General features: G+C 39.8%; 1 protein-coding gene and 1 long non-coding RNA gene across 4 annotated transcripts in view; both read right to left on the bottom strand.

Moving 5' to 3' along the window:
• The window catches only part of NR3C2 (nuclear receptor subfamily 3 group C member 2), a 191,029-nt gene that overhangs the window by 138,810 nt on the left and 25,284 nt on the right, over nucleotides 1–26,935 (bottom strand). The gene's annotated exons all lie outside the window — the stretch shown is intronic.
• LOC120409874 lies at nucleotides 10,449–14,478 on the bottom strand. The gene is made up of 3 exons (XR_005601721.1): nucleotides 14,394–14,478; nucleotides 12,824–12,890; nucleotides 10,449–11,891 (listed from the first exon to the last, which is right to left on the bottom strand). It is a non-coding gene; the product is annotated as an uncharacterized LOC120409874 (long non-coding RNA).

Here is a 26,935-nt window from a genome sequence, read left to right as displayed (position 1 = left end):
ACTTTAGCTTTTGCCATGAAAAATTAATTCAGTCTCCAAGTATATCCTAAGCTCCCTCTGCTACACGAAGGAAAACAAAAAAAAGAATTTGGATTCCGTTAAAAAGCTTTTACCGAAGTGATAAGGAGCAAAGCTGCATTTTTATTCAGATGAGGCTCAAGATTAACTTTCAGTTATTTTTTTGTCATATCAAAGGGTATCTTTATTATATAAAGAGCATTACGAACTAATATTTTATCCATCATGTCATTAACCCTTATGTGATGTTCTTTTCTTGGTAAAAACTTTCGTAGCTCCTACATTCCCTGTTAAACACTTTTAACAGAAAATGTTATATTTGCAACTGCAGTACAATGACTCAGATAGTATGTTTTCGTCTTTTTTGGTAAAAGAGTGATGTTTCGCAAGTGGCGAATGCAAATATTTTCTTAGTTTACCCAAATAGCAATATTTCCTACCATTTTGACTGTGTGCTTTCTTTATGCATTTGCATTTTATCCTTTTAAATATAATATTCAGTGGAATAAAGAATAGGTATTACAAACTACACAAATGCATTCCATTAGAAAGATCAACATTTTGGTAAATACTGTGAACTTTTTCTTTTAAAACTCATTTGACCTTCTACTGAAATCAAAACAGTGCAAATGCTACTTGAAAGTTTTAAAATATCTTTTACATACACAGCAGTATCACATCATATATCCTCCCTTTACTTGGCAAATACAACTGTTTATTCACTACTCTTAAATGCATTACTGTTTTATATCATTTTAAGTTTTATATCATTTGAAATGTGTCTTTTATTTATGAAATTATCTATATTACTATAAAATATATATATTAATATATAAGGACACACATAACATAAGCAAACAAAGTGACACCTAGGAGCACTCAAAATATTTTATTTTTTTGTTATTTCAAGACAAAATTCAGCTCCTAATTGATCCCTGTAAAAGAAATAAGAAGCAAATTTGTGAAGTATAATAAACTGATGAATAAAGTCAAAGTCCCTTAAGGTAAGGAATAAAACTTCCATTTGTGGGGGATATCACTATTATAATAGAAGCACCATTATTCTCCATTGAGATTTATATCTGAATTCAACATAGCAAACCTAAAAACACTTCTAAGGAACTTTCAATGACCTATAAGAGAACAAAATCCAGGAGCAAATACAAATCCTTGGAAAATAAATAAGATAGAATAGTATATTTTAATAGTCTCAAACTCTATGTTATTTAACGTAAGGTGCAGTTAAGCTTTATTTCTACTGGCTATTACCAGGCTCAGATATTTTTTAGCATTTCAGTGCTCCTTCTCTGCATTGGCAAATCTTTCTTGACTAAGCCGAGTTACAGACTAATGTAAGCAGAATATTTGGATAATTAAATGGCAAATGGCCTTTATAAATATTTGAAAAAATAATTTTCCCCCATAAAATCATGAAAATTATTTTATTATATCGAGTGTATATTAATATGGAGCAGACAGGGAATTGTGGAAAAACTTCCATTTTGCTCTGCAAAAGAAGAGCTCCCCTCTCACAGGCCCTCTCTGTTGACAACACCAACCTCCCTCACGCAGGCCGGTCAGCTTTCTCCTCTAGCCAGAAACAGAAAATGCAAAGGGAAAGACCTTTCAAGCAACCAAGCCCAGTTCTCTCCTACTAGAGGTAACTCTGTCCTGCCATCTCTTTTATAAAATCTGATAAAAGACCACTGTCAAAATTATAAAGCTTTCTGTTCCTCTGTCTATCAAAGGGGTACATTAAAACCTCATCAGCTACAAGCCAAGAGGCAAACTTTTGCACTTTCATTATGCCATCATCATTCCTACCCCCGGTACTGAGATCTAGGAAGAGAAATCACAATTCTTCATCCAAGAGCTGAATAATTGCCTTATGGCTGGTTCCTGGGTCCAATGCTCTGACTACATTACGTGAGATTAGGCCTCTCACACCGTTTAATTTTCATATAATTGTAAATAATTACAGAAACGTAATCAGTCAGAAGCACAAGCAGTGTAAGGAGAGAATTACTCCACCCTTGCATCTCTCAATTAATTGGGAGTATGTCTAGGTGGTGGGTGACTACAAAGGGCAGGCTAAACTCATCTGCTAATTTAGCTAAAACAAATACAAGTAGCTTACGTGTAAGGAGGTAAAAACAGGCAACGTGTTATATCCCAAAATATCAGCACTTGGTTTCCAGTGAAGTAGCGAAGCAGTACTGAGGATGTAGCCCCTGATATGGATCAACAACTCAATTCTCAAAGAATGTTTCCATGTTCTGTAGCCCAACTCTTCTAACACCTTAAACAACCGACCTTAAACCATGTCATCCTCTCCTCAGTCAGTTCTAAAAGCAACATGGACTACCACCAGACTTGTCACTTGATAACAGCAAGGCTATTTGCACGCTCCCTTAAGGTGTTTTCAATGGTCATTTTTAGAAAGAGCAGCAAAATTAGAGAAGTCCAGTCCCATTACAAATGTCACACAGCCACGTTTGTAGAGCATGCCACAAACAAAGCAAGCTGTAACACACAATCAGTAGAGGCATTGTTCCTGAATATTACAATTTCTGAACAAATGCAAGGGCAAAATTACTTGGAAGCTAACATCCCTCTTTATATTGGCGCCTTTTGGAAGTTTGTATTTTATCAGTGTTTAAAGTTTCCAAGTGCCATATGCTACTGAAATTATTTACTGATTATAAAAAGCCACCCTACTGCTCTTCCAAACCTCTGTATGGATGAAGTCTGCATAGCCAGAAAGTGGTTTGCAATCGAATTTTTCCATCACTAGCCAGAAAGGAGAGAAAGACAAACTTTACAAAGTGTATTTGCTAGCACATCTGAATCTGCTTCACATCTTGAGTGAAGGAGCTTTGTGTGGAAACAAATTTGGCACTTAGTTTTCAAGGAGCAACAGCAGAATTCAAGACTCAGTTCATTAGTACATGACAGAGATGCAAAAATGAAGCTCTGCTGGTTGTAGATACCAAATAGAGCGAGATGCCAACCTGACAGTCACATTATCAAAGCTCTAACAAGAAAAAACAACAGTACGAGAACAGCATCCTACACAGACTAGGCTGTGACTGAGCAAAACCCCTCTGGAGGTAGGATGCCAAACCCCACTGCTGAAAAGATGACAGCACTTCAGAATTAAAAAAGAAGGGAAGATATTTGCTCTCTTCTTCGTTATCTGTGCATTGAGAACAGAAACAAAGGCACCTGCAAATTACCCTCTGGCAGCACCCCCCAGCTTCTATGGATTACAGATGCAGACCACAGCAGCTGCACTGTGAACTTGGGTGCCTCAGTCAAAAATCCACCCGTGGGATGAATACAGACCTTTAATATACCTAAAAATCTACATACTACATGCAGAGTTAAATCAATTTGATCCAGCCAACTCCAGAAAAATAAACATGAACAAAAAAGCCCCCACAAGTACCTGAAAACTCCGGTTTTATAAGCATTCACTCCACAAATCTGTGTGCTGTGGCTCTCACCCAAGGAGGAATGTCAGTGTTTTGCAGCAATGATGAAAAGCAATGTCACACAAGATCCTCCTTTACTAAAATACTACTTTCATGAAACATGCCATATAGCAGTTTTAGTGCACTGAGAGGGTCTGCATAATCAGATTTAAACTCTGCTCAGAAGCAAACCTTTTTTTTCCCCTCATCAAACACTATGCCTGGCCTTCACTGCTCAAGAATTCTCTAAAGCTATGGAGGGATCAAGGAAGGTATCAGTACAGTAGAAATCAGAGAAACAACCCACCTTAAAATGGTACAAGAAAATTCTTTCAAATAATAAAAAGTCCCATTTGATTCATTACTAAATTCACCCCATGCTTAATATGAAAAATTTTGAAGTACCAAGAAATATTCTATGTAAGTGAGTATTCATTATGAGCAGTGATTAGCAAAAAAAATTCAGAGAGTCTGGCGGGCTGAAAGATGAGATCATCAGCTCGAGTCCTTCAGCTCATTATCTCAGCCATTGGCCAAACCATTACATCACAACCGGAAATATATACCATTCATAATATAAAGGAGTCACACTTGAGGTTACTTGAAAACAACAGAAGACAGAAAAGCAACAGCTCTGTGGACCATATACTCACTGCTGAGTTACAACTATGGGACAACTGTAAAAAAAAAATATCCCACAGCGACTTGAATATCCCAGCCACGGCAGACCCATGTGCAGTATTAACAATATATTAAGGCAGAAGAGCAATACTGTCTTCAGCACAGCATGACAGCCAACACCAACCAGATCATGCCAAGGACCAGGCACAATCTCCTTTTGCTTTCCTAATGAAATGTGCAAGTAATTAACCATTGACACTGACACAGTGCAGAAATTACCTATTAACTAAACAAAAATTAAAATGTTCAATTAATTTCTGAGACTTCAAATAGCTGTGCGCGTCTGCAAGCACCTCCTGCAGGACCAGCACTTCTCTTGTCTAGGCTGATGAGTACATTCATGCCTCATGCCCCCTGCACAAACACCCTCCTCACAGGTATCTGCCAACATCCTTGGTCTGCAACCTGCAACTTCAGTTTCTTCAGTTGCTGCCTCTTGTGTCCAATCCTCACAGATTCAAGTGGTTTTGGTGACGTTAACCTTAGTTCTTGCACAGCCTCTGAACTTGGAAGATTTCAGCCTCAAAGCCAGTCTTCAGCTGATCCTCTGCCTCACTCTTCAGCTCTAAGTTTGTCACAAATCTCTCTGCTTTCAGGTTCTTCAGCCCTGTCAGCTGTTAGTGACAAGCAATACAACTCAAATTCCTATCATGTGGATCCCCAACAGGCCTTCTCTAAATGAGCTAGCTGAAAACAGAACCAAAAATGTGCTTCACACCCATTTATTTTCCCTCCCTCCCTTTTTGTCCATACCTGTTGCTTTAACACACAGGGCACATTAAGGGGTTTCCTATCCTGCTTTCCTGCAGTGTATGATCTCTAACTTATTAGCATAGTTTGAAATGACCTTGTGTATAATAGAACAGCACATTTTTACCTGGTCCCCTTGACAAAGCTTCACAGTTATCTCTAAGCAACGTGCTGTCTCCCCAAAGATAATTTCGACCTCTCTCAAGACACGCCCACACCCTTGTCTGCCAGGGAATTCACAGTATCCACCCTTTCTTCAACCTTCAGGTCTCCTTGGAGAGTCGTTCATAATCCAAACACCTTTATTCTCCTCTTCGCTCTCCCTTGCTTACAAGGAAGTTTCTTACAGAGAATCTCAGCAAAGTCACTAAATATTACTGGAAACAAAACCAAGCATGTTAACCTTGGGGTGGGACTCAGAAGTCTGCAAGTTCCATCAGCTTCATACACAAAATACAGCAAATCACTTAAACTTCTCGTGCTTGAATTCTAAACCAAAAAAATTTATTTTCCCCACAACTTCCCAGAAGCATCATTAGGATAAAAATCATCACGTTTTTCCAGACTCTTGGCTCTTAATGTAGGTCACAAAGTACATAAACAAGAATTGATTATGAAAGGCAGGAAGTTAAAACAGTCTATATGTGGCCAATATTGCTACTGAAACCTAAACTTCTCCATTTCCTGCCATTGTGACTTTAATTATGAAATCATAAAGTTGCACTAAGATAACTGACATGTTTAGTTTCCTAGCTGTCTTTAGGGGAAATGTTAAAGAGAATTAAAACCAAACAAAAACAACAAAACCACTCCCAAAAGCCAAACAAGCACAACCACCAAAAAAAAACAAAAAAAAAAAAAAAAAAAAAAAAAAAAAAAAAAAAAACCCAAAAAAAAAAAAAACCAAAAAAAAAAAAAAAAACAAACCCCAAACAACCCACTCAAAATAAACAGCAATGAATAACAAAAAATGCCCAAACAACTCAGAAGTTTATCAAGTTCCTCTGCCTCACCACTGCATCACTGAAGGAAGTTCACTCATGGACTTGAGTTTTGCATTGGTCCCTTCTTGCTGCCTGGGGTTAAGGAGAACAGGAAGCTGATGGACTGTCCCAACAGAGAAAAGTCTGTCCCTTCTGTCTTTGGATAATCTATTTCTGTCTGAAAAGAAACCCTGGCACAGATCTGCCTATAAATCTACTTAGAGCTAAAAAGGCTGAAGAAGAAACAGAACTAAACCAAATCAAACCAAAAAAGCCACTAACAACAAAACTAAAAGATGTTTTCCCTCTGTGCTTGCTACGGAAGAAGCTAGGTAGATGATCCCCTGACTGGAGTAGGTTTTTTTGCCTATGGGTTGAGAATCAGCCTGAAATGTATGCATCAGTGATAGAGGTCAGCAGAGAAATGTGGGCAAAAGGAATGGTAACAGATCACAAGTGTGAGATGGTGCTCCCTCAACTTTTGCAGGAACTCACGTACACACAGCTGAGCTATTACTGCTCATGGTAATCTTATTCAGACCCATCTCTGTACCAGAGAAGTGTGAGATAGCAAACACACATTGCCAATCTCCTAACAGGCCTCTCAGGAGGAATCGGAAAACCACAAAACAATTAATTTGACATACGCATTGAGCAAATTGATAGGAACTGTTACAAAGAACAGAGAGCTAGGTATCACATGCTGGGGAAGAGTCCACATGGCATTTGAACAATTGCCTCACAAATCCATTAGCATTGCTAGAGAATTGTTTGTTGTATGTGAGGACAAACATGACCGGATCAATCCAGTCGTTTGATCTCCAAACAAATACATAATTTGGTAAAAGATGGGAATGAAAAGATGGTAATAAACATTCAGTTTCTCTATGAAAACAGGTCGCTACCAGTGTTCCACAGGAGTTTTGTAGGACAGCTGCATAAATGGGTTGGGAAAGAGGGAAGAATGGTGTGCGGGGAGAGTACCCTACTGATACCAAGTTGCTCACAGCAGTACAAACGGAGACTTACTGAGAGAACTGCAACTGATCTTACATAGCAAAGGACTAAATTGTACAATGGAAGACAAAGCTCAGAGTTGGCAGGTATAAAGAATTGTAGGGAATGGTGGGGAGGATGGGTGGGGAGGAAAACAACTCCAACCCTATGAATACAGCACGGGCTCTGGGTGAGCTGTCACCACCACAGGGAAGGATCTTGCGTTCAACAGAGACATATATAAAAAAATGACGATTTAGTTTCAGCAGCAGTCAAAAGAAAAAGCAAACACTGTTAAAAATTATGGGAAACGTAGACCACCACAGAATACACCCTCAAGCCAGCACACTGCACACTGAATAAGTTATCTAGCTTGCATGCAGTCCTCCAGTCTCAGAAAGACTCAAAGAACAAGGGAAGGCAGAGAGAAGAACAAGGATGATCAAAGGTATGAAATGGGTTCTGATCAAGGAACTAAACAGACATGGATTTTTCAGCCTGGAACACAAACAATCAAGGTAGTATCAAAGAGATCCGTGATAAATGGAACACCATAAAGGCAGTGGAAAAGGAATCATTTGTCTCTTACAAGATAAGAACAAAGGAGCATCAAATGAAATTATCAGGTAGCAAATTCAAAATAAACAAAAAATGGTACTTCTTAACACGTACATTATTCTACCTTAGGACTCACTGCACATGATATTGTGGATGATAAAAATGCACATGGTTTTACAAACAATAAGACAAACTAATGGAAGAAAAATCTATCACGGGCTATTAAACCAAAGATACCATCTCTGCTTCAGGAAGTTTGTGAGATGCAGATTGCTGAAAGCTGGGAAAATACATTGGGAAAGCACTACTACGTGCTTGCACTTTTACTGTCTTCCCTAGGCACCTGCTGTTAGTCTCCAGCCGGGACAGGGACAGTGACAGCAGTCAGGCTGTGACAACAGCCGTAGCACAGCTCCGCAGGGGTTGAGCTCAAGGACAAATGTCCACACTTCGATGGGATGGTTTCACTTTCAGCTAGAATCAGACTGGTCCTGCTGACTGAATGGGTATTCCCAGGTGGAAACATCTTCTGGTTTAGCGGCACCCAAAATGAAACCTGCCCGCGCGCTCGGAGCTGTGCGGCAACGCACGCACGTCGACAGGAAGCGAGGACAATAAGCGGACTTGCTTCAGAAGAACACTCCTAACCCACACCAAAATGCTCATGCACATACACCTGTGCCCCACGAAACACACCCTTGCCCTGCAAGCCCGACCACTTCCCTGAACCAGTGACCCCCTCCTGCATCCAGCAGCTGCCCTTCAGGACGTGCCATGCCCCAAAGGGTGACCGAGGCTGAGCTGGGTCTTACTACAGGATTGGTCCTGAAGCATCTTCTCAATTACATCCCACTCTGCTCAGTGCTCTCTGGGTACAGCTACAGAGTTAGGCCTTTAGGCATAAAGCTATGGACATGAGGAAACTTTCACCTGTACACTTCTAAGGAATTTTTACTTGGGTTATCTTTCATGCAACAAACAGCTACTTTTTACCTTGCAAATATACATATATGTTGATCTGTGATGACCAGTATACCAGCTTTTAACCATCTCTACACTAAAAAAAACACAACTGGTACCTTTGTTATAATGAGAAACCTATAATTATATTCATACTTTGAAAATTATTAAAGACACAGCTCTAAGCCTTCTTTCAAGAAGGCAACTAGTATATAATTCCACATGATAAATGCCAAAGAAGGTTATAGACTTGCAAAATATATTTTAATATTAGAAACTTTATTGAAATTTTCTCATCACAACAACTTGGTTCTTACAAAGTAGTTAAATATAGCATGACATTGCATTTCTCTTCATGCAAAACACTATTTTAAGGTTATGATATTGCCTTTACTACAAAGGCACCTTTTAAGTAAGATGAGAAGTTGATTTTCCAGTTTACAGACAGATCTAATATTTACCTGAAGTATATTCTCCGAGAAAGAGCAATACACTTTAAAAACAAACAAACCTTCAAAATGTGTCTGATCTTGACTTCTGTTACTTAATTTTGCATTTGCCTAATCACACAAAGTGGAAAATATCAACTTAGTATTAAATGGAATGTCTTCACATGTACAAAAAGCCTTTTGATTGATCTTGAATTCCTGATTCTACCAACTTAATCTTTTGTATAAACCTCTTCCAAAGGAGACTACTGCTTCCGTAAACAAAAGGTTATAGGATCATTTTTGAAGAACAGTGATACTTTTGACCTTGACACAAAGTATACAATTGATGGGAAAAGTCACTAAAGAAACTTCCACCATTAACACGACTGAGCTGAACCTTCATCTGCAACCTAATTAAAAAGAAAGGTTCCCACCCCAAAAAGCCTTGTGCAAGGTGCTTGTCATGAAGAAGAATTACAGAGTTCTGCGTAAGAGGGCCCAAGGGCATTCAAAATTACTGGAAAAAAAAAATTCCTTCTTCAGAACTAACAGAATCTTCTCTTCAGAAAGCCAAAGAAAAACTGTTAAGGCATTTTAAAGATGTGTAAGTACATATCAGTCTTGTTTTATTTACACTGGACTTGGGAAAGCAAGAGAGAGAAATACAATCTTTTTTTCTTCTCTTGGTCTGTCTTGCACAGACTAAAATAAAATCAATTGCCCTGTGGAAAAGCCTTGTAAAGAAAACTGATAAATCCTATTTATTTACCTATTTTTTCATCATGTAGAGCAACACAAGATCAGGTATTCTTGTCACAGTGCCAGATGGTAAAAGAACCATAACAATCACTGTTCTTCAACCCCAGGGACCACAGTCACTGTACAAAAGATGAAATGATACTTAACAGTTCACAAAATTATTTGACCCTTTTATTATCTCAGTTGAACAGCATTAAATTCCATCAACAGGCATCCACAGCCAAAAAATTATGTGCTTATTCTTCCTAAGCAATGTACAAGGAGAATGGAAACTTCAGAGTAAGACCACCCCCCCCAAAACTGTCGAGCTAATTGGAAAACTTTTTACATTTGCTCTAAGAAAAAAAAAAAAAAAAAATGCTGGGAACAGGTCTTAAATCCTTCCCACACCTGGGAATTAAAGGTTATCTTAGCAGTACATCCTTTCACTTAGGGTTCACATTTCATCCAATAGCTAATGCATGTCAAGTCTATGAAAGGTCTGTGAACACCTTAAAGCAATGGCAGTGGCTGGACCTCAGACCTCATTAATGGGCAGCAGGCATTACTGCAGAGCATCCATCTATCAGAGACATTGATATTCCTTCCTCTGACCATTTTTTCAAAGAAACTAGAAAGGTCTCCTGTGTATTTGTTTAGAATCCAATTACACAGGCATGATGATATATTAGGAAAAAAATCTTTACTCAGAGTATGGTGAAGCCTGGCACAGGCTGCATAGAGAGCTGTGGATGCCCCATACCTGGCAGTGTTCATGGCCAGGTTGGATGGGGCTTTGAGCAACCTGGTCAGTGAATGGTCCTCTGCCCATGGCAGAGGACTAGATGATCTTTAAGGTCGCCTCCAACCCAGACCATTCTATGACTCTACGATTGAGCAATCCCCCCCCCAAAAAAACCCTGCAGTCACAGCTAAAACAGGGATTTTCACACCAAAAGACTCAGACCAAGTCACTTCTAGTCATTGTCATCTGGAATTTGGCAAGGAGGCAACCTGCTGGTCTAAACTAGCAGGTCTCATTTTTCTTCTTGTACAGGCAAATCCTACTTGCGCCTCACCTAAAAATCCTATTTTGTTTACTTTTTTTCCCCAAGCTAGGCCCAGACTCTTCCAACTTTTCCAGTGACATTTCAGCAGACCTCCATTTAGGATCTGAAGGATGGTAAAACATTTTCTGTTCTTCACTTTGAACACGCCCCAGCTGAAGGCGGCTCACGTACAACAGGTACGCAATGCTCACGCAGTATCAGTGTGCCACAGATGAGACATTTTATGCAGATATTTAAATAAGGCCACACCTGTAATAAAGATAATAACTGACTACCATCCCTGGCATCAAGGTGTTGCAAAGTGAACTTCACATCAAAGAAAAGAGCCTTTAAGTTATTTAAAGATTTTGAAGTGTTGTGACAAGATGCCGCTCGTTTGCGTAGGGAAAGAATCTGTTAACTGGTCTGCACTGCAGACAAACATCAACAAACTTTGATAGATTTCCTTTGCCTATGTGTCTGCCAACATTTATTTTTTTAATAGATTTTGTGGTTGTCCTCCAGAAGTTGTAATGTTATTTTGCACTAAGCACACCAAAACATTTTTTTATGAACATTATTACCACAAGAATAAAACTTCTGTTTCTGTGTGAAAGTTTGTTAGAAAGGGTTTCACAACCATATGATATAAGGAAACTGAATTAATTGTATTTTTGAATTTTCCATTGCCAGATGGGACGTTACTCAAGACTAGCATAATGATTCAAATACCAGCAGTAGGTCCAGCCACCTAGAATTAAGAAGATGGCACCGTGGGTAGAGAGAACAGTTTCCCTCAAAATGGCTCTAATGAAGATGAATTTGCTCAAACTAAAACAAATTCTTCACAGCCACAGAAGGATTTGCTGAGACACCAGGTCACAGGAGGCTAATGGCACTGCGACACACCTACTAAATCTTCTCTCTGCAAGCTTAATGCAATAAAGAAAATCCCTTTGTGGCTGATACTGCCGCGGGTGCCACAGCGGAGACCAGGCGGCCACGGAGGTCGCGAGGCTGCAAGTGTCACTCTGCCCAGCAGCTCCCAGCTCTGGAGAGGGAGTGAGGAGCTGGCCAGGACTGGGCTTGTTCTGAGCCCTGTTCAAGAGGAGAAAATCAAGAGTGACCTGGCAAAGGAATGAGTGAATACAGCGAGTGGTATATGGGCTCATCGGAGGGCTAAAACAGGGAGCAGCTTATGCCGTGACCTGCTGAGAGACGATCAGTGGGACATTCTTCCTCCGGTTTAAGGAGCTGGGGAAAAAAACATGGACAAACATGAAGTTACTGAAGCAAAGGAGGAAGACACACTCTCTCCTCCCCCTCAAATTTATTCTCTTGGTTTTACTTGGACAAATCCGAAACAGTCTTGTTAGGACGAGAGAGAGAGTGAGAGGCAAGCAGCTTATTTTTGTCCAGGAGCGGCAGACATTTAAATTACCAGTCTTGCTACCGATTTTGGACAGTAGCCATGGCTGGGGATTTTACCCGTAATTCTCACTGACATTAATTCACAGACTGGCTCCCTGACCAGAAAAGGTCTTGCTCTGGCCTGACCCATAACAAGGAACCTGGAGTGGATGGTTCGTCTGACTCATGGTAATTGCCTTACCGGCATTTTGGATAAAAGACAGTTTCTGAGGTATCAAGTCTTAAGTACAGACACAGGATCTGCAATCTCCTGGCACATGCTGCAACAGCCAAGGAAAATTGTTACTGTAAGAACTGAGTATGTCAGTAGGAAGCAAGTGATAAAACTATTTTCTGTTTCTTCCAAATATATAGCTAAAGGAGCACAAAACCCGAGCTTTGAGATCCGCAAGAGAACTGTCCGAACATGGCAAGAGTAACTCTGAAATGCTACTGCAGTGCACTGTTTTTAATTAAATAAACCCACTGTAATAGTTATATCAAGCACTTATTCCTGCATTTTAAAAATATATACAGAAATCTGCTAGTTATTGAAGATAATCTGCTCACAGTTTCAAAGGAGAATCACATATTAGTAGACTCTTCTCAAGTCACACGGCCACGTAACTCCAACTCTGTGCAGACACTTCTTTATTTTCCCTCAATGTGGATAACAAAATAGGGATGAACTAATGCTACTTACACTTAAAATAAACAACCACATTTATAAAAAATAAAGACTGCAAAACACAAGTGAAAGTAGAGTTGTTACCTACTTATTTCTCCCTTTGAGGTCCGGGATCCTCGACAACTGAAGTTGTATTTTCCCTGTAGCTTGCTACACTGAAAAGGCAGCAAAACTGAAACTGTATTCAAGATAATTATGCATCTTATCCAACACCCCTAAAATAGTAACAAGTTTGTGATAGTTCTACCTGTCATTTTGCAAGAAAACTTTCCTGCATATCTTGAACAAGCTCAAGATATATATTCAAAAGAAAAATGAGAATGGGGGAAGATTTCTGATGGCTATAATTGAAATGGTTATTTTCCGATCCGTGCTTTTGCAGGAGACAGTTGGGGTTTTTTACTAATTGCTTAGAAAAGTTGCTCTCATTCCTTTGGATCATCTCTCAAATTTAATCATCTTTAAATAGTTTATTTACTCATTAATTTTTGTGGCAAGATACCTGCACAAATGTCCACAAAAATGTGCCTTTTCCTTTTATATTCAAAGAGATTTACTTCAGAAATCCAGACTTGTCCAGCAGAGTCTGGAAAAAAAAAATTCTTTCTAGCTAAAGGAAGGAAGGAACCAAAGGAAGGAAACTTGTAAACTACTAAATTTCCTGAATAAATATTTCTTGTGTCCCCCATTTGGGCATTGCAGATTGGAAACTAAGCCTCTGCCTCTGGGACAGGACACTCCGAACTTTCGAGTTAATGCAGTTTTTCAATCATTCTTTAACATGAATCATTAATGTGAATACTTATGCTGAACCCATTAAATGCTACTGCTTTGTCCCACAAACATTCATTAATTTATCTATAACATACTGCCATCTGGTAAAGGAATAGGATTATCTCCACTTTACAGATGAAGAACTAAGAGGGGAAAAAAACAAACAAACAAAAGAAAACCCCCAAAATAACTAATGACTTGAGCCAGTTATTTCAAGAAATCTGGCAGATCAAATCCAGATTTCTTCAGTCACAGTCCACTGCTTTTAAAGCAGAACTATTCCTTATCACTTTCAGAAACCTTAACTTCCAATTAGCCAAGAAGTATAAAAGAAACAAAACATGAATCCACGTTTTCTTTAATAAAGCTGTACATACGTGACCTATACGGTAGGTTCATCAAGTCAGCAGCAGATATACATTGATATTATTGAATTTTTAATATGTTTTGAGCAAGATTGACCTCCGAATGAACCACAGTATGCTTTGGGATTTAAAACAATCTGTTGTAGGCTAATTTTTCACATTAGCTCTGTATTTAACAGCAACAGTAATTTTTAAATTCAATTTGGCCTCCTGCATCATGCACACAGAAATACATTTCTCTCAAGATAAATCATTCAAATGTGCACTATATCAATACCAACATCATTTTTTTTGCTTGGGGATAATTTTGCCAATAATTTAGCAACACAATCATGAGAAAAGCAGCAACACCAATTCCCTTTCTAGCGTGAAAGCAAAGTAGCTTGCAAGGCATGCCTTGGATTTGAGAAGCAGCAGAAGGAACTCCACACCCCTCTACCACTTTTAAATATAACAGCAAAACAAAAAACTCAGCAGCTATTTCAGGAAGCTTAGTTGTTCAAATAAGAAAATACTTACAAGCAGAGGCTGGGGGCACACTCTACAAAAAAGCCTTTTCTAGAGACAGAGTACTCATTATTAACACAAGTTTTGAAGAAAATCGGGAGGAAGTACATCTAAGGATCAAATCAGAAGCAGTCTTGCAGATTATTTTAAACTATGCATGATGGATGCATTCTGCTCTGTCCTCATTTCAAACTGCACAGACTTTTCCCTGTGATAATCTATTCCAGATGAAGCAACTGATATTTCCAGTTTCAACCAAAGAGAAATGGAAAAAAGGGGGCAAATCCTGCCCCCCCGAACAGATAACTCTTTGCTATTTAATGATTAATCAGTATGAAACCTTCACTCAACATTTAACTTTCTCTTATTTACTGAGCTCTTTAATACAGAAGGGAAAGTAAATAAAAGGAAGAACAGCAATTCTTGATTTCTTGCCAGTTTACAGTATTAAAAAAAGAATCTGCGCCACGGGTTGGCAGGCAGCCACACTTACAGTAAGCTATCTTCTGTTTCACCCCGCAGGAAGGACAAAGGATTCAGTGTGGGGCTGCTGGGTTTCTCTCTGTCAAATGCACCCTTCAAAACAGATCCCAGGAATATTAAAAACTGCGTGCAATTAAGAGCGTTTTTCATGATCTTTCCCTCTTTTGGGGGATGTTTCTAAAAAACCTGGAGTGTCGTCGTAGAGAAGGCAGGGAAAGGAAACAGCAGTGCTACAGCCACAGCACTGACATTTTAACTTACTAAATCAAGTTACACCAGCAGAAGTATAAAGGTGCTGGGTTAAGCAGTTTGGTTCATATTTCTGTTTCCTCATGACACAAGTGCACATTACTGCTTCATGTCCTCTCCAGCTGCACAGCACCTGCTTCCAGAAGGGCTTCCACAGGATTGTGCCACAGGGAACCCCATCTTTTGAGGGCATATTCCTAAGGCTTCCTAGTACATGAAGGTAGCTGTTTGCCAGCAGTGGGGAAATCTGAAAGGAGTACTGACTTCTGGGGATAACTTTCTGAGTGCACTGCTCCATTCCACATGCATCATGCAATATCCCCACATCTTGGTCACTCAAAACCATCTGAGCCACTGGCAGGAGACAGGAAGGAAGGAGGAACAGAATGACGGGAGGAATTAAGGGCTGGGGAGAAAAGGAAAAACAGAGTAAAAAGCAGCAACAAGCAGGAATTAGAATAGGCTAGAGTTAATAGAAAGAGCCAAAAGGAAGTGAATGAAAGCATGACTGAAGAGGAAACAAGTCCTTAAAGGACAAAGAAAATCTCTACTCCGCATTATGAGGGAGAATGCATGTGTAAATACAGAGAATATGGATGGGAGTTAAGGATCAATGATTATAAATAAGCACAGCCCAAGTGCTCCTTCCACTATTAAAACAGAAATAAAAGGAGCACTGGTTCCACCTACAAGAAGTGAACATCCATGTGACCTGCCTTTGTTTTATTATGTAGCCTTGAAACTTTCTGTGAATTTCCAACTATTCCACTCCTACCCTACCTATATTATGTCTGGAGACATTCTAAACATCCCCATAAGCACCGGTACATTTTCAAAAAAAAATCCTGCTTTCAGAAAAATGTTATTTTCTTTTCTCCCAACTGCAGCATTTTTATCTGATTCTTGGGATTCCGTGCCTGATTCCCAAAAATTAAGTGGTTTGTTTTTTTACCTCTGAATTTAGTATTCAATCTTTAAACTTTGGTATCTTGGGCTCTCTAGTCTAAAAATGAATTTTCAGCTTAAACAGAAGAGAACGGAGGAAATTTTAGCTTACATAAAACAGACAGCTTTTGCTTGCAGTCCTGAAAGGGCTGGAAAGAGTGATTTTCAAGTCCCTGAGTGTCTTCCCCAACACCACCCCCACCCCACCCCTCCTAGCTAAGAATGTAAAATTGCTCAGAGTACTGCAAGTCAGCAACAGCCTTGTTCAGATGACCTTTGCATCTTACTAAATGTCTCAGGTTAGATCCAGTTCTGAAAGATACCAGTAAAGGTTGCAAAGATATGAAAATCCCTGTCGGACGTGCATCTTGCTGTAACAAGCATTTGATTTTTGGCAAGTTCAGCATAAGTATTAACTTTCTTTTCACACCAAAAATCAGGGATACTGATAGTAAAAGTGCTTCGATACAGAGCTGACAATCCCATTTCTGTCCCCAACCTGCAGGTCACTGCTGGATGGTTTCAGGAAAACCACTTCCCATGTCTCCATTTCTGCATTCACAGAACTGGGGAGATTTCCTTTTGCTCCTTTGCTCTCGTGGACTTTCCAAAGCAGGTTTTATAGGACTCAGCCATCACTATTTTGTTTCCAGGGCTGGTTTTGCTTTCACAGACACAGTATCTACTACATATACATTAGAGCTGCTGCAGCTCCCCAGCAGCAAGAGCACCACATACAGTGTCAAACAAAGTGCAAATTTGGTTAGCATGGAAACAAAACTGAACCAGCTTCCACAGCAGCAAAAATACTTCTCCTGTACCAAATTCAAAGAGACAATTTTTGCTGGAAGTAGCATGCTTTTCAGAAGTTCCATAATGGTTGTGAAGCACAACTTCCACAGAAGGTTGGTTTTCAGCTATCTAATCTTCATCTATGCCATAACCTACAGCACAAGTTTTGATGTGTTTGCCTGCTCTTTTTATCCCTGGAAGAATTAAGAAGAGTTACAGGCTTTAAAGAACAACTTACTCTCACAAATTAAATTGATATGTACAAAATTTTAGTTTAAAGATAGTAATTGGCAAAAAAAAAAAAAAAAAAAATCACCAAAGCTAGTTAATGCTTTCCTAATGTGCCACACAAATATTTTAATTTCAGGTACAAAATGCAGCAAGCGCTGGTGAATTTCATACCAACATACTCAAGGAACACAAAAAAACCAAAACCAAATTAAAAAAAAATCTTTAAGCATGAAAAGCATTCACTAATTTACTGATTCTTAAGCTTGATGGAAATGTTTCTGTATTTCAATTTTAAAAGAGATAATGAAGAGTAGGAGAGAAAGACAACTCAAGAGAAATTAAATTATAACTTCAAGATTAACACTTCCTACTTCAAAAAATATTTTAAACATAAATGAATCCTTTGATTAAAAGTTTTGATTACTCTTAAAAAAAAAAAGCCAAAAAACTCAAAACTTGCTTACATAAAGCTGAGAGCTTGCAAATACCAGCTCCAATTCTGCAAAACACATGAACTCCCACTGACTTCAAGGAATGCAGACTTAGATTCACTATTTGCAAAAATACATTAATTTCAGCATTGGAAATACTTAGCCTCCTTAATCTGATTCCCCTCCCCAACAATTACAGAGCAATTACATGAGATAAGAACACATTTCTCCGCACCATTTTACATATTTTGATAACCATGTCCAATTACAAATTTCCCTCACTGCTTAAATTTAAAAAAAAGTAAGTCTTGCAAAGATTTTTTTTCTTTTTTTAATTATTCTGACACAGTGCTGAAGTGTCTCCTCCAAGGAACAAAGGAATTCACCTGAGCTCTGATCCAAAACATACTAAAAGTTAACAGCCTACTTCCAGTTGACTTCAGCACGCCTCCCATCAGGCTGCCCGTGCCCGAGAACTGACCTGGGTACCTTTGAGAAAGGAACTGTACTTTAATCCATGGAAATGCACGAAATCCACGATTTTTTTGCTCTTGTTGGTCTTCTCAAGGTTTGAGACTCTTTGAAATGCCATCAGCTATAGCAACAGGTTCTTGTTTATACAAACAAATGACCTACAAAGTACACACTTAATCTTACCAGCATGCAATTTTGATTACCCTGCACCTCTCTCTCACCCGAGTCCTTTGTCAACTACATAAAAGTGAAACATTATTTTAAACAAACAAGAATGTTTCTGGTCTGTCAAATTTCAAGTTGTCAGTGTCCCCCTATGAAAGCAGGTTTTTACTTCTTAAAGAAATCCTACTTAAACTGTGCCTGAAACATGGAATCTTTTATTTGTATTTCTTGTATTCACAAAACTTTGTGGGGGGGAGGGGGAGAAAAAGAAGTTTTTTTTAATCTGGTAATCACTGTTTGCAGAATTCCATACAGGTAAAAATGCTACAATTAATTTAAAAAAAAAATACGAGCTGGAAAAAACTGGAAAAACTTATCTAACTATGCATCTTGCACATTATTGTATTAAACTTAAATAACTATGCATTATTATGTTAGAAAATTAGACAATTAGGCAATAATATGTATTTTGCTGTTATATAATAGTTGTAGTATTAGTCTATATAAATTATTATAAAACAGTAAGAAATGTTTTTGAAAATATTGACACTTCTAACTACCCTACTCATTATTTCAGTTAGATATTTTATGAAATGCCATTGATTTCACCCCAGGCAATGAATGAGCAAAAATGTTTGCATTTTTAGTTAAAAATGCTCACTAGGTTTTGTCCCTCATTTGCTCTGTCATGTGCATGTCTGTGTTGCACAGAGACTGCAGCAGCTATTCCAAAATATTTAAAAACTATTTAAAATCAATAGGTTATCACCATTTTAATGCAATAGCTTATTAATACCTGACTGACCCACTTTTTTTTTTCAGCATTAAAACCATAAATTCAATTATGTGCTCCTTTGCAACTGAAAGGTGAAACTCACATAGTAATCATGAAGGGTTGGATGATCATGCCTCTGGCAGCAAGCAGTGAGTGCAGAAGGGGGTAGCTGCAAAAACCTCTGGATTTGCTGCAAACCCTACTGCCTTCCCAGGAACCCCAGCCCCTGGCAGCCCTACTCTCTCTGCTGCCGCCTGAATCTTGCTTCTTGCCAGAATCCATATGCAGAAGTAGAAAATAAGAAGGGGGGGAAAGGAAAAAAAAAAGAAAAAGAAAAAAGAAAACCAGCAGTGAAAGCATCAACTTCCAGCAACATTTTCAAAGCTTGGAGAGGAAGGATGCCAAGCAACAGGCCAGACACTTGGCTCTATAGCTGGCAGGGGGAACCTTGAAAACTGTTTGCAGCCGCTTATTGACACTAATCCTTGCTTCTCCTTTCTGCCTCATCAAAATTTTCAGAGCAGCATCTTCCTGGGCCTGCCACAGCTCCTTGCAGCTGCAGAGCTCGCAGGGGCTGCACAGCTCCCCTGGGCCAGCAGCCATACGTTGCATTTCTCTGGAAAGGCCCCTAAGAAAATACTGACCCGAGCCATATTCCTCACTGATTGTCTTTGGCACAGAAACCAAAACATGCTATAAATGCATTCCTGCCCGAGCCGAGCAGACACTCGTCCTGAGGAGGGCTGAGACACTCTGACAGCTGCTGCCTGTCACTGACACTGACACGGCCGAGCCAGGGCCCGACAGGGACACAGGTGACAGACAGCACAGTGCCATGGGGGGACATCTCCTCTGGGATGCCAAGCGGGGCAGGCACCACAAACCCAGTGGGCACCATTTTCAGTCAGCACACTGAAGAAGGGGGAGGCCAAGAGCTCTGTCCCTTTCTGGCACGTGGATTCCCTGTGCCAAGCGCTGGCTGGCTCCTCCTCAGGTACACAGGCCATCTTCTAAGAGCAGGACAACCCCAAACACACCAAGAACACCACTCACTGCATGCACCTTCTCCTGCCCTCACTCCAGGAGGGATACAGACCTGCCCGCCACCCAACAAAGGAGGTCAGCTGAGGTATGGATGGGACTAACCAAGTAAAAAAAAAGTAAGTTATCCAATATCACAGGGCTGCCTCAAGCACCCCTGCTGCCAAGAGAGATGTATTTCATCTTGGCCTTAAGCCAGCCTTCAGACATCCCGTTTCAGTTCCTGATACTTCAGGCATTTGCTCTCCCTACACCCACTTTACAGATATAAACACAGGCAGGGCAAAAAAAAAAAGCATTCAGCTTGTGCAAACACCCAAGGCTCAAAATAAGGGAAATGCAAGAAATTGCTTCAGCTGGGAACCAGGGACAGCGTGAAGCCTTTGCTGCACGGGCTACTCTGATGCTGAAGGAATTCAAGCACATGCACTACACACTCCAGAGAGATGGCAGCTTCCTCCCTTGTCACACAGCATTTTGTCTGTGATTTATTAGAAGAAAGAGCTATTGGATCACACAAACTGGGAACTAATACATGTAATTCTAGCTGCTGAAAAAAAATTTTAAATGCTGCAGTACACATACACACATATATCCTCACACAGAGGAACTGGATACATATGGATGCATATGTACACGTGTAAGTAAACATTAGGGTAGTTCATTTCACTTTATAAGGACAAATAATAAACCACTTGCAAAAACAGGTCAAAGGGGATCATCACTGCATCCTTCAACACCTTTCTAGTCTCTCATTAGATTCCACATACAAGTTAAGCTGGCCCATCATTAAATGAACAAGAGGGATAAAGAGCGAGGCACCAAGGTTGCAAGACAAATACAAGTGATAATGCTCCTACAATGCCATAGGCAGAGAAAATTGTATTTAGCAAGCCAGACACTGTTTAACAGGCCCAGCAAACACACAGTCGGCAAATTTCTTCCTTTCCTATGAACACCATAATGCAAATTAATTGCAGCATACTAAATCACAGTTCTAAATTAGCAACATTCTTTTGCAGTGCTTGAGAAATAAATGCAAGAACAGTAGGGATTGTCAATGGGCTAATGGAACAATTTCACAAGTAAAGAGAATATTTTACATGTCAATGGGACACTTTTACAACTGCTGACTGTTTTCTGAAGGAGTCTCAGATCTCGTGTGTCATTTATGGCATTTTGGGTTTGATTTTTAAAAGTGCTTTTTAGTTTCACCTCTGAATTAATTCAGCAACAACACAGAAGTTCATTGTTATGAAGTGTGCTTCAAGTTAAGCAACAAATAGAGGCATCTTAATTCTCTACCACCTAAGAATCTATATCAAATCATTGTCTTTATGCTCCTGGATCTTTGCAGCAGTGTATTTCCTGCAAGTAATACAATGTCTGTGAGTGTTTTTGAATTCCCTGTTCAAGTCCAAGTTGATTAATAGTGCTTCCTCTTAAGGAGTTAATACTATTTTTAATCCAATGATAGCTTTGAAAATAATTTCCATTACTTCTAATCTACTGTTTTGCAGGGTGTATAACATGGCTAGATGACGCTTAATTTTGCCCAGGCTCTGAGCCTGCATTCCTGATAGCTCCTTCGGTTCTTCACCATTATGCATGCTGCACCAAGCAGCCCTTTCCCTAGTTGACTTGAGAAAGCATGTTTCCAGAATATGTTATTCAAATCCCGAATCATTTGGGTTCAAAATCACAACTTTCTTTAAAGTCAGCATTTGGCTTCTTTTGAGGTGAATGTTCCAAAAAGAACATTTTCAGATGGCCTCAGACATCCTTGTTTGAATTTAACAATACTCATCATATTTAGATCAGGAATGCAAACCTGCTGAAGACAAACAACAACAAAAAACCCCTTGGAAGGTATGACAAGTAACATATACCAACAAACAGCAATATAAGTCTTCAGGGCTTGTTAATTCCCAGTTCTTACTCTTGTCCTCTGCTACAGCCACTTGCTAAGCTAAAAATGCATGAGGGCAGATTGATGGTCTGCTGAACACCTGCAGCCCCAAGCCACAGCCAGCTATTAATGCTATTTCATCATCATTTTACATCTCTGCCTTTTCACCAGCGCTCCAGTGCCGACGGGGCTAGAAAAGGTCCAGCAAGGGCCAGTTATTACACTCCAACACAATCCTTTGTGGTGTTTCCTCTCCAATCATCCTAGAGGGAGAGGGTCTGGAGTTCACAGCCAGCTCCCTCACACAGCTTTTCCTATCTCCAGCCCCTGAGGAGATGGGACATCTTGAGAGGAGCTGGGAGGCTGCATGGCCTCCACTCTGCACAATGTTTTTCCCCGGCTAAACTGCCTTCCTTTCTCAGCCGATACAACACATTGATACTGTTGCAAGTGTTAATGTCTCCTTGCCAGAGCTCTCTAATAAACTAGGCTCATTTTCAATAGCAATACCTCCTCTCTTTTAATGTTGTCAGTAACTCCGACAATCCTACAGCTTCTAGTCTTCATTCTGATCATGAACAAGATAGATAGATATCTATTTAATCTTTCTGAGACACAAGTAAGTGGGAAATCTCTGAAAAGAGCCAAAGGTAACTAAACAACACCATTTACATGTTCATATCAGCTTACTTCACCGCTGTACACCTCTGAGCACTGGAACACTCTGCCTTCATTTAACGCGCAGCTGCATAAGGGGCAACACCAGGAAAAACAGAAATAGGGATAGGTGCTCCTGCTGGGGCCCCTCCTTGATTTAGAAGGACCCAAACCTGAAAGCTGGTGCAGGCGTGCCAAGACTCAAACCATGGAGGTGCATTTCCTGCAGGGAAACCAGAGGACACGGTGCCTGAGGCTGGAACAACCAGAGCACACAGCTGGGTCCCCTCTCCCCTCCCTTTCTGGTAGAGAGGAAAGCCAGCCACTGCACCACCCTCTGGCACAGGGCAGGCACAGGGATGGGGCTGAGGGGGACCAGGCTCCATTCCTGCCATTCATTCCTTATCCTGCCCAGACATCTCAGGACAACACACTCTTCTCGAGAGGGACCCCTTCCAGCCCTTCCAGCTCGCCTCTTTATCCCAAGACTGCTCCCATGCTCTCCCCACAATACTGGGCAGCTGGCCCTGGTCACCCTTAACTATCCATCAAAGTACAGGCTCTGCTGGCAGCCCTTCCTCCCCTCCTTCCAGCTCTTCCTTAGGAACAGGCAGGCGGGACCCGAGCATCCTTGCTGCAGGGAGCTGCCTGCAGATGGATGACCTGCAAGCCAGAGCCCTCTGCCCCAGTCCCATATATCACCAGGTTTTTCTCTTTAGATTCTAAGCAGTACCAAGGTAAATTGTACACTAAGAATCATTTATAGACTTCCTGCAAGTGACTGCCCACAGCTTTGATGAACATGAGACAATAGCTCTGTTCATCTTCCATCCGTAACTGTGCAAGCAATAAATGTTTCTATCAACAAACATTTGAGCAAACAACCGATTCAGTTTGTTCCAAGCACCTTAGGCTAGAAAAATAATATTGAAAAGAGTTTGTACGCTAGCCTGCTCCTCCCCACCGCCATTTCCCTCTGAGCAGGCATTTCTGATGAAAAAGAAATTAATATTAAACATTTACTTGTAGAGAATTTAAACTAAAATCTGTCAACATAAATCCAAGAGCATTTGGTGTTTGCACAATACGTATTTTTAGTGCCTACCTGTGCAAACACTAAAACAGTAAAAGCAGAGCTACAGTATAAAACTAGCAAAATTTAGAAACATTTAATTTCTTGCACATGGGCCCTGGAGCCTCAGATGCCACAGAGGTTCGCTTCAGCGTGGGGAAAACCTGCAGGCTGCTATGTGGATGCTTTCATGAACCCAACAAAGGAGACGAGTTGCTATTTGTTTTTTGGAATATACAAATATCATTAAGAGCCAAAAAACCATGCTGATACTTCACAGTAATGCCTTTTTATTACAATTCAAAACCCATCACAAAAATCTTGCCGCAGAAACTGGTGACGTTTGCTACTGTACTACCTACAATCACTGTCCTGTAGGGTTACAGTACAACTGCTCTTTTAAGATATGATCCCAGATATCACTAAATATGGAGAACAAATTCCTGAGAAAACAAACCCTTACCACATCAGCATTCTATAATATTAGGAAACTATTTGCATCATGTGGCTTGTGCTAAAATACTTAATGATCTCATCCTTACCATAACAAATTATCTGCCAGAAAAAGACCTTGAAGGTCAACACTGGCAACAATTAAAAAGTAATGAAAAACATTCATCCCTTAGGCAGAGTTACAATTTCTAAGTTTGAAGCAATGTGCTGTATATTTTATTAGCTATCACTTGTTTAATTATTCATTGCAGCTCCTCTTATGCTCCATAGAGCAACCTCACATTGCTAAGATTTCCATTTGAATGCTATTACCGATTCAAGGACAAATCTCGTTTAAACTTTAGCTTTTGTTTTTATTTTCCAAAACATAAATTATGTTCAAAAATTAATGGGTCTGTCATACTTGCTATTTTTAATTCTGTTCACATTAGCTTCAACCTGGGACTCTACACACCATCTCTCCAACGACGGTATTTTGAGTGTCCGCATTCATCTGCTCCAGTATTCCTACAAAACCACAGAAGTTTTCAACCAACTGCATCCCTTCCTTGGCCAGCAGGAGTAATTTTTATTCCTGTCTCATTTGCAGTAGCAGCTCACTCGAGCACAGTATTTCAGTATTTTCTTAAAGAAACTCACTGAGTTCAAGCAAGGCGATAGCACCATGAAATAACTTCTGTGCTTTAATTGCCATTTAATTACACTTCCTGGATTTCCTAGCAAGTAAATAAAATCTTTCTCAAGGTTTACCGGAGAAATAAGGAGCTGTACAAACAGGGCAGGCTAAGATTGGTATTATCTGCAGTTCTTAATTCATCCTTCATTGTGGCCATACACATCTATGCCCTGCTGGGGATTCACAACACACACAAGGGAAATTAGCTACAGGAGTTTTTTGAGTAAGGGAGGAAAAGCCCGTTTACCATTTCGTGATCAACAACTTGAGATAGGTTCCCCATTTAAAATTTCATTAGTGGAAGTATGTATGTGTATTGTACTGAAACGCTGAAAGGAAAAAAGGGAATAAAGTAGAACAGAACAACAGATCTGCAATGGTTTGATATGTGCTTTATATAAAATCATTTTGGTAGAACAAAGAAAATGGAAACTGTCATAAAAGTTGACGTTAACCCTTTTTTTGCCTCTTCTTAAAAAAATATACCCACTTCCTGAACTAAACTTACAAATGATACCGTGGTTTATAAAAATTGAAAAAGGGCTGTCATTATGGGGGCGAAGCAGCAGTAATAAAATAAAGGCTAAGTATTAAAATAATAATTCATTTTATACTACTTTGAATTCCACATGAAGAAAAATAACAATGAGCATGTATTTCCATACAGTAATAGCCAAACTCTATCTAATGCTCTAAAAAGGAACCAATTTAATTAAATAATTTAATTTGGTTTAATTAAACCAAAAAAGACAACACTGCTCTCTAATGTTCCTTGGTAAGAGTGAAAAGGTATTTTGAGTAGCAAGAAGAACTGAAATTTATTGTGCAAGACAAAACTTCCCCTACCACTCAGGCTTGGTTTCATGACACTGTCAGTATCACCAGGAAAGCAAGCTGTTTACATAATGCAGAAAGGTATTTACAAGCACTACTACACTAGTATTATATAAATAAAGGTGGCAGCAAAACCCACCTTAACCCACCCAAAATTAATTCCCAAGATCAGACAAACTTTAATTTTATGATATCATAAAATTTGTCTTAGATGGAAAACAAAAGTTGCATAGTAGTTGCCTTAAAACTTCATTTACTGAGTTCAGGACAGTGAAGTGGCAGAAAGGGGGTACACTGCCCACGAGCCCTTGTGTGGAATGGGCCACAAAGGGGCACACCTCATCTCACTCCTGCAAGGAAGACAGACAGGAATACTTTTTAAGTATTCACACACACTTCAACATAGAATCTCTCTGTAAATAATCACTTTTTTGTATCCAAAATTTCCTGTTGATTACAAAAACAGAGAAACATCAGACCTATGATCAGCAGGAGACTTCTGTGCATATATTTTGCCTTACCAGTGGGGAATACACTTCTGCCGTGTGTTTCAGATCCAGGTCATGCGGAAATTTTGCAGAGAAAGTCTCTTAAAGCCTTTCTGATGAGACCAGAAAATCTGGACAGACCAGTTCCTTGTTGGTCTAATTAAAAGGCCATTAGGATGCTGATCCAGAAGTGAAACCTGAAGGAACACATGTGCTAACATACACAGTCTTAACTGAGGATGATAACAAGGGACACCATTCACCAAGGTCATATTTGGCCAAGAGTTCTCTTATATTCTTCCCTTGTGGTGGAGGATATAGGCTCCTCCTGAGGGCAACTCTCAGCCACCAGTGAATGAGAAAAGGGAGAAAGACTGAAATCCATACGCATGGACAGGAACAAAAGGAAAATTTATGCGAAACAGATCACAGAATAAATATGCAGCATCCTTTATCCTGAGTTACCTGAAGTCATTAGCAACCTCCTGTATCTGGCTTGCCCACTTCAATCACACCATGCTCAAGTCCATCATAAAAAATAAACATGGGACCTTTACTCAGATGTAAACACCACCTCACATGCACAAACCACATCATCCCCCTTCTTTGTCTCCAGAACTTCTGCCTCCCCCAGAAAGGAGCACCAAGAACACCTCCAGCCTTTTTAGACATTTCCAAGCACCTCTCACACATCTGCAGAAGTCAGTAATGCCCAAGAGCAACATCTGCTCCCTTAACCCAAGCCCACCAGCAGGGCTGATGTCCCCATGGACACCAAGGATGAGGAGGGGTGGTCATGATTACTGCCCTAACACCTTCAGCATGTCACTGGGAATGCCCAGCATGAACTTGCTACAAAGAAAAACAATTTACTTCTAG

This window comes from Corvus cornix, chromosome 4 (assembly GCF_000738735.6).
Source record: "Corvus cornix cornix isolate S_Up_H32 chromosome 4, ASM73873v5, whole genome shotgun sequence".
NCBI classification, from domain to species: Eukaryota; Metazoa; Chordata; class Aves; order Passeriformes; family Corvidae; genus Corvus; species Corvus cornix.
This window is presented reverse-complemented; position numbering and strand designations above follow the sequence as displayed.